Source organism: Rhea americana, unplaced genomic scaffold (genome assembly GCF_003343005.1).
Source record: "Rhea americana isolate MKP2758 unplaced genomic scaffold, rheAme1 scaffold_159, whole genome shotgun sequence".
NCBI classification, from domain to species: Eukaryota; Metazoa; Chordata; class Aves; order Rheiformes; family Rheidae; genus Rhea; species Rhea americana.
Window position 1 is genome coordinate 545005 of NW_028185694.1, and position 12810 is coordinate 557814.

Sequence of the window (12810 nt, forward strand, 5' to 3'; positions counted from 1 at the left end):
AAAAAAAAGGAGTTATCCAAGAATCAAATAGCCTCTGATGTAAATATATGGTAATTTACTTATTTTAGAAGAGGTATGGGGAATATCTAACACACTGGTGGTGCATTTCCATTCATAATCTCACTGTGTGGAAACTATATCAGCTGATACCACTGATGCATTGAATGCATTAGGTCCCTTCCAACCTTACTAATTCTGTGATTCTGTAATTCTTGCACATCTCTGTATGGATTTTTTTCCTTAYAAGTAAAATATCATTATTTTTTTCCTATAAAGTGAATGACCACTTCACACCTTACTTCCAGAGGATGTAGAAAACAATCATTATTATTTTATTTTATTAAAGGTGCAAAGAGACAGGAAGTGTTCAGTATATACATGTCTAAAGATATTGACTCTCATTGACTTTAATTCCCTAGCACTATAACTAATTTAGCTACAAACATCCTAACCGAAGGTGCCTACCTCATTCCCCAGTGTCCCTACTGGTGCTTCCCAGTCTATAGAAATCACTGATACAGGATACTGTAGATACCAAAAGTGTAACTAGATTTTAAAAACTCATTAAGCCARTTTAGTACAAAAGTTCGTCAAGGGTTATTAAATTCAGCAACAAGATGAAACGCCATTCTGTACATAAGCTGAAAATTGCCACCACTTGGGAGAGCATGCTGTGGGTGTAACCCCACATTTGCCCTTTTCTCATACTGACTGTTGTCAGGAACATCCTCTGGGATATATCAAATTTTTGTCTGATCCAGGATATCTGCTCTTAGCTCTTTATGTTTAATGCCTTTATTTTACGTTCTTATCTGTAAAAAAACAAACAAAAAAAAAACTTAAAAAATACTTTGTGTGCCATGCTACAAGAAATTTCTCTGCGTAATCTAAGATTTTTCTTCCCAAAAGAGAATAAACATATCCAAATAAATGAGGCATTTGCTTATTTGAAGAATTTGATGAGTTCATATGCATATTATAYRTATAATATGCACTATATGTATGTAATACATATTATATGTATTTGTACAAATATATATGGGGGAAGAAAAAAGGGGAGAGAGAGAGATTGTTATTGACAGATATAWAAAACACTTTTGCCAAACAAATTCTGTAATCGTATGAGTTATAGCAGTTATAAAATATATTCACTGAGTCATAAAATAAATAATGCTATCTATCACAAATTTTTATTGACACTCTATCCAATGATTCTATTTTGATTTTCTACAGGGAATAGCTTTGAATGAGTTGAAGTTTTAATTCAGATTACATTTTAGCTATTGGGGGGGAAGACAAAATCCTTCTTAAACTTTGTCAATTTGAATTATATACACCTTTGCACTTGTGTGAATGAACGAAGGAATGAATGTATCGATATATAGATAGATTTACCTACATCCTTCATACATTCACACAAGTACAAAAGGGTAAATATATGTGCAGATGCACGTTTGAGTGTGCGTGCAAGTTCTGCTGCTCTGAGTGTACATAAACATGTACTCAGATTGTACAGACATTTATGTCTGTGAATTCACATGTGAAGCCTGTCCCTGGAAGCCAAAAAAATGACGGGAAATTGTTATACACACTAAAATTGAGGCTATTTTGTTATTTCTCCCCCCCTCAACRTTTCAGCTTTAAATGTAAGAATATTCTCATTGAAAAACAAGACACAGTTAATGTAACAGTTTGACCCAAAGGCAGTTTCATGAGCACTTACAGTTCTTGCAGAAATATATGTCCTAGCTACAAATTATTTCAAAGGCAATAATTTCAATTATTTCAAAAATGACAAGAGGATATAAATATGTAGATTCTCCAGCTGTTTGTTAGTCTTTGCTGAAAAGATAAGTAAAATACATTCCTTAATCCAGAATTCTTATCTCAAATATACTAAAAATAATTTCTCTATTTCTGCTTTTACCATTTGATAAAGCTAAGATAAACATAGACAGTTGTGACTTATATGTCTCAGATGGATAAATAATTCAATTTTTCCTGTTGGTGTTCTCTCAGAGCTATGGTTTTTTGTAAATCTTGAAGGTCTGCAATCTGCTTTCATTCTGGATCTTATCCCATATCAGAACACGGCCTTACAGAGCTTTTATTTTCCTGATTCACAATTTTAAAAGCTTTTCTAGATTCATGGATTAACTAACTGCATGTTATCTAAATTAGTATATTTTCTTTGTTTCTGCATGTGTCTTCTTACCTATTTTAGCCATCAAACAACTGGTATTGACTCTGAGCTTATTGAGAAACAAACTGATTGTACAAATCTCTACAGCTCTGGGTTTCCTTTATAATTAGTGAATGTACTTAGACAACTTGGGAGATACAACAGAAACTGCAAGCTAAACACAAACCTGTAAAAATCAATAGTCCCTTGAAATAAATCCTTCCCGATCAAAAACCTTAAAATTCTACTGATACTTAAAAGAAAGCTTTTTTTCAGATTGATCAATTTAATTTTTTAAATTGTATCTTGAAAAAAAAGAGCTTTCCAATAAGAAGTGTTTCCTTTGGTTCCATCCTTYGGTCTAACTGCCAATGTTAGAAGGAAACGATTTTAGAGGCTTTCTTTGAAGAATTATAGTGGAAGTGGGCCTTCTTAATTTTCTTCAAGAGTGAGAAGGAATAAGACCCTCAAGAACATCAGAGCATAATATTTTAGAACAAGGAAAGAGRTGACTGAGAACATTTCTTTAAATCAATTAACAACGCTGCTCTAGTTTTATCAAAGGTGAATCACACAACATAAAAAACACATCAAGTTTTCATAGTAATATTGATGAACTAATTACTTAATCTTATTTTATTTATGCTCATTTATTCCTACTCTAAGTAACATCTACTAATAATTCTTAGCTTTGGATTATTTACATCTCTGAGTGGTGTACTATTAAAGATCAAAATGATCTGAAAACCAAAGTCCATGGACCAATTCTGATTAGATACTTGGGACTTCTGTTTTCAAAGGCATTTCTTATAATAAATGAATTCATAAACTGTTTTGGGGCAAATGTGGTCCCCATGTGCAAGATGCGAATGGAGTCAATGAGCTGGAGAAAGACAACGGTAGGCAAAGATGTGTTGGTGTAGAGACTCTTTGGTGCTCTTCTGATACCAAAAAAATGACAAAAGATTTTTAGTTCACCTTCAGTTGTGCATGTTGTTCAAAGTGATCCATATACACGACATTTTTTCCCTCATGCTTGRGGAGACAAGATTCTTTTTCCTATCTGGCAAATATATCTGGTTTATTTCTTAGGTTTCAAATAAGGATGAACAAACTTGCTCTCATTTAAAATAGTGCCATAACTATAAACATTCCTGAGAAGAAGCTTGTTTGGCTGTTTCAGCAGCAGAAAAAAAAGAAAAAAATTACTGAATACAATACTTTCCTTTTTTTTCTCATAATTTTATTTAAGCAATAGTTTTCAGTACTTTGTAATAAGTATTTATTCAGTTACTTTAAATGTTTTACATTTCCACACATATTTTCATACTGCACTTTTAACTCACACATAAATAAAGAAGATGTAAGAGCTACATAAACAGTATATAGCACTATCCCCGCTTCTGTATGTGCATCGAGTTCTGTCCAGATGAAAAATCTAAACCCAGACAACTTTTACARTCACAACCTCCTTTCATACACAATTTGATCATAAGAAAAATTTGTAATAGCAGAAAATTAAAAGCAAGTCTTCCACTTAGCCAAAGTAGCTATATTTGTATGGACAGCATTTCACAAAACGTATCGGAAAGTACTGATTCCTTTATATAGAAAAAAAAAAAATGAAGATTTGAAAAACAGTTTTTAGGTCTCATTTAGACCTTCACTGTTCCTTATTCTTCTGCCTCATGTCAAGACTACCAGCCCTCAAAGAGAACCATATAGCTGCACACTCTGTTCATAAAGGGGAGGGAAAGAAACAATACTTTTTAAAGAAAAATTGAATGAGGACTTGAAGTTGCAGTCTTGAAGGAGGAGAATTATGTCACATCTAAATTAATTTTTCTTTGAATGGGAGGAATTTCAAAATGTGAACAAATTTTCCTTGATTCAATCACTTGTATACGTGTTGTTGGTAGATATAGCACTCTTCTATAAGCATGCTGTAGTGTGTTCTCAGCTTTTTTATCACCAGGACAGATTAACTTGTTTAGGTTTACCCATTTTTATGTCCTCRTAAAAAGCCTAAGGTTCTGAAACATATTTAACAGTGTCCTGACTTCTAAGCAAATGTATGTAAGTGTTGCTAGGAMCACAGGTATAAAGAATATAAGAAATGTTTTTATGAGAAGAAATAATGATTTGATGATAGGTATTACAAAATCTGAGCACAACAGCTTTTGTGACAAGAATATTAGAATTGTATCAGTACGAGAGGGAAGCTTGAAAAGAATTAACCTACAGTCTATCCTGAATGTATGGGAGGACAAATATAAYCACCTATGGCTGGATAAGAAAGGAAACAGTGAACACTGAGGGTCTCTGGAGGAGGTTAAGAGAAATGAAAAGTTCCAAGCTGGCAAGAGTAAGTAAAGCCCTAGTAAAACKTACAGTTAAAAGTCACAAAACCAGATACAAGGAAAGTTTAATTACTCAATTTTGTACTGTAGAAACATTAACAAAAAAAAGAACGAGTTAGACGTTGGGTTTGGTAATGAGTAAAATTTTCTGCTTTAAGCAGCAGAAAGAGTGAGTAGAGAGATATTTGAATTAGACTATGACTAATAGAAAGAACCTGCAGGTTCTTGGGAATTTTGTGATTATCCTGAATGCCTAGAAGTAAGTATTCCAGGTTAGAAGATAGGTAGCGAGATGGAAAATATGGATGTCTAGCAATGGGAGGCAGAGGGAGCAGGCCAAGCAAAATTTCAACCCACTACATTTGTTAATTTTTTCTTCTCCATCAGCAAACAAGATTAGTAAATGTCTCTAATGTAGACTGAGGATTAAGTTTTGAGAAGTGAGCAGTTTGTTTTGAAGATAACCTATCTTCCTCCTATATATAAGATGGGATAGATGCAGGGTAGGATAAATCTTGAAAGACAGGATGGTTGATGTATCCAGTGCTTATGGATTATTCTTTTCTTTACTCAGCCTTTAAGAAAGGAAATCATTAGTAATGCAAAAGCTTCTGTAGCTGTAGTTGTACAGAGAATATGTAGGATGCAGGCTGTTGGCCCAGGTCCAGACAGCATTTTGAGGAGAATACTTTTGACAGTCACTGTGCCAGATACTGTTTGCAGTACTTTCACTTAATTTTATATACACCTCCCTTATATCACACTTTATGAATGGCCTAGGTCCCATGACCAGAGATGTTAAGAAGTAAATTAATTAAATTCAGAATAGATAATATCACACTGAAGGCAGAGAAGGCAAACAATCCACTAAGAATATGTAATAACAGAGGAAGAACGAGTGAGAACTAGAGAGAGRGTTAAAGAAATGAAACACAGCAATGAGTAAACACAGCGTTGAGTATAGAAGAAGGAAATGAGATCCCAACAGACCATCAAGGTAGCACTGAAAGTATGTGGTAACCCATATAGGAAGCAGATGAGACCATTAGGAAAATATAGTGTTTCATACTGTCTTAATGCTTTATTGATATGAAGGTGTTTAAAATAGTGAAAGGGAGAGTTATAAATAAATACATTTAAATGAATCATTAGGCCTGATAGAAAAATCTGTAGACTGTGTTATCTCATGGTTAAATGAAGATGATCAAAATAAATCCTAAGCACCAATATTTAACTATTGGTCTTAACTCCTTGAACTTCAGTAAGAAGTAAGATGGCAAACAGAATGGCATAGAAAAGTAACGTATCTTTCAGTGACTTTTATGAATAAAGTGATTTACCTTGTTGTTTGTTTATGAACTGAATATGACAAGCTATAAACTTGGATTTTTTTTCAGAGTAAAGCTTTTATTTTATTTGTCATTTTTGTTTTTATGCATTCATAAAGGTGGCTTCTTTACAAACGTCGCCGACGTGTACATTGTCACAAAGAACAGTATCGATTACCTTTAATGTTATTTTTTTTWAAAAAGTTGCTTGCTTTATTTTTATGGTAAAATAATCATACTCTCTTGCTTCTCAGGAAACTCAGATAATTAAAAAAAGAGAAAGAATTATTCWGGAAAAGCTCCGGTAGTTAGCCCTATTTTAATACGAGTACGGTAACAACTATGATGTTGAGCATCAACAGTAAAATAAATTTCCCTTGTATTCTGATTTACAGACTTGTTGCATAACTCTGATATTGCCTACATCCAAAGTTTCTATGAAAATACTCACAGGTCTGTATGCACTTTCAAAATAAGATCCAGTTTCTTAGATGACATATAATTTTTAGTAACTGCAATTAACAAAGCTCTGTAAGCTTTTCTATTTGTTTGTACTGGAAAATCTATAGAAAACTTGTAATTATATCGTCCAGGCGTCTGAAAAATAGTTTGTTTACAGAGGAGATGACCACAATTACAGGGATACTGCTAGGGCTCAGTACTTTCTACTGATGCATGCACCAGAAATTAATGAGCRCTGATGTAAGCAAGGGCTGGCAAATTTCAGAGCTAGCCGAGTGACAAAGCACYGTGCAGGTTAGCCCTGAGCCTGCAGCTGTGTTATTTTAAATAGTGATGTCAGGAGATCACACAAGTTAAGTAGCCTTGCATTTGCCTGGGAGTTGCCTGAGGAAAGAGAGCTGATTGTATTTTTTTTTTCCACTAAATTTTCGTGGATTATTTTTTCAGTATCTCTGGGAGTTATTTGCTTACCTTAGTTCTTTTCATGTACAATACAGTTTTTATTGTCTTCTGGGGCCTAAACTTTTCCATCTAGCCTTGTAATCTGTCAGTCATAACTTAAGCCCCCGCCCAAAAAGAGAAAGAATTTGTAGAGATAATCATGTCTTTCCTGTTATTAATTTGGGAAAGGCACTAAATGGTGTCAGAAATCAGTTTCTAGACTKTCATATGTCTTCAAGAATGTGTAGAAAGGAAAAGGAATGTATGTATATAGGCAGWTCAAATTTTCAAGTATTTTTTATATTTTCAGGAGCAAGAATGGCTATTCCTGAGTTTCAAGAGAAGTGAAAATATCTGTGGCAAAGAATGAATTTCGATGGATTTTATGTAAACACTGCATGGGTGTGTGTAGGGCAGAACGATTGCCTAGTATGTAACTCTGTCTTGTCAGAGAGCAGATAAGACTTTGCAGTGTTTTGCTACAAGAAGTTACTGGTTTTCTTCAGTGGATTTTGGTGAGAATCATCATTTTTAGGTCCCAGTACACTATCGTCTACAGACTTTACTCCACTTGGAATCCTCTGTGCAGTTTGGATATGCTTTGGAAAGAGCATGTTGTAGCACGTACACACACACACACACACACATCCACACACGCACACACAGACACACACACACAAAAATAGAGGCTGTGATATAGGAGGAGAGATTAAGACAATTTAATACACTATGTTACTGCTTGAAGGAAAGACTATAAAGAATGACATAGCAACTTATAAATACCTCAGACGTATGACAAGGGTTATTACAACTTTATTTACTGTAGTGATTTTCTATCACCAACATAGGCTGTTAAGTCTCTGAGGAATATAAATTGGGCACAATGAGGCCTACTAGACAAGGACATTTCAGACAAAATTCTAGAAGCTGAAGATACTGTACAAGAATATTTAGGTTAGCTTTCAGGAAACAACTTTAAAGAGTTAGGCTTTTAGTGCTTCATCTTGCACCATTAACATCTTTAGGGATTTAAAAAGTGACTTGAATAAAAAATTAAGATAGGACCCTTTAGGCAATAATATAAGCAACCCAAAGAAGTAGTGAATACATGAAATTTCCTTCCATCAAAGATGTTTTTAGAGAGTTATATGTGAGGGAATATCAGAGAGAGGATTATAATGGGAAATATGGGAAATCTTTTTCTTTTTGTTTTTTTTCTCTCTTTTTTTTTTTTTTCTGTAGCGATCTGAGTTAGCTGACCTCAAAGGCTTATAAACTGACTTTCGTCTAATATTCTAGGAGTGTCAAATTCAAATGTTCTGGAGAGTAAGTAGATCAATTAATTACTCATGATATACTGTATATATTTGTAAGTATGTACTTTATACATATTACAAGATGCTGATATTGTCACCTGTCAGATATGCCACAATGGAAGGTGGCTCGTTATCAAAACTTAACTGTATTTAATGCAAAATAAGAATAAGGCTACTTTTATATATATATATATATATATAAAATTCTACATGGCTGAAAATCTATTTATTTCCATAAATCCTACTGTGTGTTAGATCATTTTTTCATAGGTATTTTCACAAATGTGGGTGTTTCTACACCTTAAATGCCTATTACAAAATAATAAAACTGCTGCATAAGGGTAAAATATCAAGATACAAATGAAAATATACGCARTTTCAATGGGCTATTTTCCATGTGACAGCTATTTCATTTCAAGCATTTGCCTATTTTGCATTCTAAACTCTTCTCACTGTGCTAATTTCAAATGCATAGCCTGTAATTTTATTGAAATAACTCCTTGTTCTAAGATTTTTGATAGAAAATTGGTTCCAATAACAACTGAACTACAGTAAAATCTGTTTTCAATCCATGCTAAGTACTGAGCCTTCCTGTGATTTAGTGCAAATTTTGGGTGACAGAGGATGTATTGGTAGTTTCTAATATAATGTACAGCTGAGCCGTGGAAATCATTGTCTCTGGATGCTGTGTTTGCTAAAAGCTTACACTTATCAGGGGCAGGTTTTATGAACTCATGGAATGGAAATCTACTGTGGTTTATTAAACACTGACAAACCACTTCTGGCACAGGAAATTCCTAGGCCACGCATGATTCAAGGCTAAGAGAGTACTCGGTAGAAGTGTCCTTGCCTTCTTACACTTGACGCTAGGCATTCACTTCTGGTCTCTGTCTGGGAAAGGATATCGAGTTAGATGCAGTGAGTATTGCTGCTCTCATGAGTGAAGAACGTACCTGTGCAACAGCTACGTATTTCACTGTTTGTGAGTGCCTGCACTTCGCTGGTCATTATTAGCTACCTCCAGGTATGGTTCTGTTCTGCTCCTGGCCTAGCACAGCAGTGCCTGAGAGTCCTTGTGTTAACAAGGGAGAGAYGAATTTTATTGGGTATGAACAAACAGAACCTGACGGCTGATCCATTTGGCAGGGGAGCAGGGCTTTGAAATGCTTTTCCAATGGCTTTTTCTTGCTGTGACAAAAAAATGATTCTGTATGATCAGCTCTTAATTGTTATCTGTATTGTTGTATTTACAGACGCTTCTGTGGCAGGATGCTTACTGTTATGTTCCCTGGGTTCATGACATAAAAGCGGTGTTATATACACTACATTTTCCTTTGATTTATTTGCAGCACAACAGTTAGCAGTCACAAAAAGGTTAGCATCAGGATATCTAGTTAGATGCTACTCAGGTTAGATAGAAAAACTAATATGCTTATGGAAAGTTACAGAAGAGAAAACAAGGAAACAATGCTGAAAAATCATCATCTGACAGGATATCCAGGAACAGATTCTGCAAGGTGTTCCATATAATTAGCTTAGACTGCAAGGAGTGGTATAAGGAAAGGCAATTACTTCATCAGATTCTCCAGCAGAAACAATTTGTCTACTGGCTGACCAGTCTTCTCCCTTAGAAATGGCACATTACTCTGTGACATTACTCTGAGAACAGCATGCCCTCTTATTGACCTTCATGCAGTTAAATCGCCATTAGTGATTTTCTTAGGGCTTTGTCAAGATGCACACTTTGCTTCTGTATTTGAAATTAAGTAAAAGCAAATGAACAAACAAACAAACCAACCAACAAAACCTTACTTTCTTGGTATTATTTCTTAATTCCTAGAAATCTTTTTTTTTTTTTTTTTTTTTTTTTTTTTTTTCCCAAAAATTTAATTTTTTTTAAAAGTTTCTTTTTCCTTGTGGACGGTACCTTAGAATTGCCTAACCACTCTCAAAACTACCTGTGTACATATACACTGAATTTTGGAAACAGATTCTTATAAATAGTTCCCTAAACTAAAGTTCATATTTGTACCACAGTGGAAGAGCTCTTGGAGTAAAGCCTAGTTTTACTACTCTTACACTGAGCAGTGCCTGTTYTCTGAGCAAATTCACATGATTTCTTTGCACATTCTGTTCTGTTGTTGTTTTTACAMTTCTGTTTGTTAAATTGACCAGGCAAAACTCAGTCCATGATGATAAAAGTATTTTCTCAGAAAAGGTTTCTTGTAGAATCTTAGCTGCAGATAATGTTCTTTGATCTATATAGCCTGTAAAATAATTAGAATCTCTTTGATATGTTAAATATTGCTAAATATAAATTGTTAACTTATATTAACATGTATGTTAAATATTTAAAAATAACATGCACATATAGTAAAACATGCACATAAATATAATAATATTATAATACCTAGATTACATAGAATCATAGGACCATGAAAGATGTCTAGTCCATCATCTAGTCCACCTTTAAGTGGACTAAGTAGGATAGTCTCTATATGTCTCATTCTTAACATATATTTGAATAGATTTTCTTTAGGAGGTACATTTGGAGGAAAAGAAGATGATCAGGAGCAGCCAGCATAGATTCACCAAGGGGAAACCATGCTTCACCAATCTGACAGGTTTCTGTGAGGGAATGATTGGCTGGGTAGATGAGGGGAGAGCAGTGGATGTTGTGTACCTTGACTTCAGCAAAGCTTTTGACACTGTCTCCCATAACATCCTCCTACCTAAGCTCAGCAAGTGTGGGTTAGACGAATGGACGAATGGATTGAGAACTGGCTGAAAGGCAGAGCTCAGAGGGTCATCATCAGTGGTGCAGAGTCTAGCTGGACACCTGTGGCTAGTGGAGTCCCCCAGGGCTCAGGACTGCRTCCCATCCTGTTCAACTTATTCATCAATGACCTGGATGAGAGGACAGAGTGCCTCCTCAGCAGGTTTGCTGATGATACCAAGCTGGGAGGAGTGGCTGACACACCTGAGGGCTGTGCTGCCATTCAGAGAGACCTGGACAGGCTGGAGAGCTGGGCAGAGAGGAACCTCATGAAGTTCAACAAGGGCAAGTGCAGAGTGCTGCAACCTAGGGAAAAATAACCCTAGGCACCAGGACAAGGTGGGGGCTGACCTTCTGGAGAGCAGCTCTACAGAGAAAGACCTGGGAGTGCTGGTGATGACAAGTTGACCATGAGCCAGCAATGTGCCCTTGTGGCCAAGAAGGCCAACGGTGTCCTGGGGTGCATTAGGAAGAGCGTTGCCAGGAGGCCAGGGGAGGTGATCCTGCCCCTCTCCTCAGCCCTGCTGAGGCCTCACCTCACGTCCTGTGTCCAGYTCTGGGCTCCCCAGGACAAGAGAGGCATGGAGCTACTGGAGAGATTCCAGCGTAGGGCTATGAGGATGATGAGAGGGCTGGAGCATCTGCCATATGAAGAACAGCTGCGAGAGCTGGGCCTGTTTAGCCTGGGGAGGAGAAGAGTGAGGGGGGATCTTATCAATGTGTACAAGTACCTGAAGGGAGGGTTGTTAAGGGGATGGGGCTAAACTCTTTTCAGTTGTCCCATGTGACAGGACAAGAAGCAATGGGCAGAAATTGAAGCACAGGAAGTTCTGCCTGACCGTGAGGGGGAATTTCTTCTGTGTGAGAGTGACGGAGCMCTGGCASAGGTTGCCCAGAGAGGTTGTGGAGTCTCCTTGTCTGGAGATCTTCAAGGCCCGCCTGGATGCAACTCTGTCTAACGTGCTCTAGGTGACCCTGCTGAGCAGGGAGGTTGGMCTAGMTGATCTCCAGAGGTCCCTTCCAACCTTACTGATTTTATGATTCTATGATTCTGTGATTCTATGATTCTATGATTTAATTTCCTAAGGTCCTATTGACCAACCTTGTCAATATAGCCTTCCTCTCATATATCGATTATTCTTCTGTATATTAGTTTGGTTGCTTCTTATCCAAGCTGTCAAATAGGCAAGATTCTGATAGTGCTCTCTGAGATACTTATGTATTCGAGACTACTATCATATTTTCCATACTTTACCTTCCATACTTCCCCACCTGAATTTACCTCTTTAAGCTCAAAAAACACAAAACTTTTAGTCTTCCTCATTGTCCATGTTCTTCATATCTCTGATCTTTGTTGTACTCTCTTACAGAGTCTCTTTGATTAATCACCATCTTTCTTGAATTGCAAAGCCAAAAACTAGACACAATTTAATACAGTTCTGAATAAGGAAACAGGATTACGAACTGGACAYACTCTGTTTATATAGTCCAATATGGAATTTCCCTATTTCAGCATGTTAATTCAGTCTGTGAGCTGTAATTTTTTTTAAGAAAGCCATATCCTCATGATTATCTAAAATATTGAATTAAATATCACAATATTTCCAGGTGACTACTGACATATAATCAATTAACTCAGTTTTCTGTTACTACAGTATCAAATATATCCTCTGACAAAATTAAAACTTCCAGAAAGACCAAATCTTTCACTTTTACTAAAACTGCACAGTGAACAAAATGACATAGAAAGCTTCTGTAGCAGTAATTTTGACTTCAGTAAAATCATAGTAAAAAGCATTATGTTTTATATGTACTATATCTTGAGGGAAGGCATAGGATAATAAAGCCATTGGGAGAGAAGCAGACATCATCATAAGTGAAATTGTCTTCAGTGYTGAGAAGGAGCCTGTACCCTTCTGTGCATATTCTCGCCAATCTACACTAT